At 47.2% G+C, this 1,202-nt stretch overlaps 1 pseudogene; it reads right to left on the minus strand.

Moving 5' to 3' along the window:
- Positions 1-295: 295 nt before the first annotated feature.
- On the minus strand, positions 296-434 carry LOC114793220 (uncharacterized; annotated as a pseudogene).
- Positions 435-1,202: the final 768 nt, after the last annotated feature.

Raw genomic sequence — 1,202 nt, forward strand, 5'->3', positions numbered from 1 at the left:
ATGGCTCAGCGAATGGCTTCCGCCATTCAGCTGGACGGACTTACCTCATTTCATACCGACATATGAAACTTATGAAGACCCTGCTGCCCTCCACCCTGGACCCACTACAAGGCGCCTATTGTCTGAACTGCTCCACGGCCACCACCCTGCATCTGACCCTAACTCACCTGGACAAAAAAGACACACACGTATGTATGCAGCACAGCACACAGTGACACAATGAAATGTGTCCTCTGCTTTAAACGCAACCTTCGAACCAGCAACCTTCTGATTATGGAGCCACTTCCTTAGCTGCTAGGACACAACTGCCCCACTATCAGAAATTATGCAGTCGAGATTCCCACATTTGGAGAATTCGCAGGAGTAGAATAGCTGAGTGTCGCCCTGGGTGAACCACCTTCTTGATCACATTATCTCCCCTGCCAGGTAAGCCGCATCACTGTCTGGTTTGGGAACTGCACCGTATCGGACCACAAGAAGACAGCTGAGAAGATCATCTCTATTCCCTCCATAATTGACATTTACCACACACACTACATCTGGAAAGCCACCAGGACTCTACACAACACTCACATGAACTGTTCACTCTCCTGCCATCCGGAAAAAAGGTAATGAAGCCTAACTGCCAGACTCTGTAATAGCTTCTTTCCACAGGCCATCAGACACCTAAGGGTGGCCTAGCGGGTAAGGAAGTGGACCCATAATTAGAAGGTTACCGGTTTGAATACCAATCCAGCAAGGTACCACTGAGCAGTGCACCGTCCCAATACACTGCTCCCCTGGGCTCCTTTTGTGGCTGCCCACTGCTCAATAAGGATGATTGGTTAACTGCAGAGGACATTTTTACTTGTGTGCACTGTGTTCTGTGCTGTGTTTTACAATGACAAGCACTTCACTTTCATGTGGACAAGCATTTTTCAGAAATCTTAATACAATGTGCCCAGCATGGGTCTCTTTTGGGGCGTACCATACAAAAATTTCATTTTGTTTTCACACAATATGCAGTCAATCAACACATTTCTACAATGCTTCCATTTTCTTAACAGACATACAATACCCACTACCAAAATGATGGATCATGTTTATCCCAAGGAGAGGACACGGTAGAGGAGCAGACTCAAGGAGAAGACAAGGTGGAGGAGCAGACCAAAGAGAAGCCCAGGGTACAAGCATAAGAATACAGGGTGGTGGCATTTCAAGGG

The sequence above is a fragment of the Denticeps clupeoides genome, chromosome 6 (genome assembly GCF_900700375.1).
Source record: "Denticeps clupeoides chromosome 6, fDenClu1.1, whole genome shotgun sequence".
Taxonomy (NCBI): domain Eukaryota; kingdom Metazoa; phylum Chordata; class Actinopteri; order Clupeiformes; family Denticipitidae; genus Denticeps; species Denticeps clupeoides.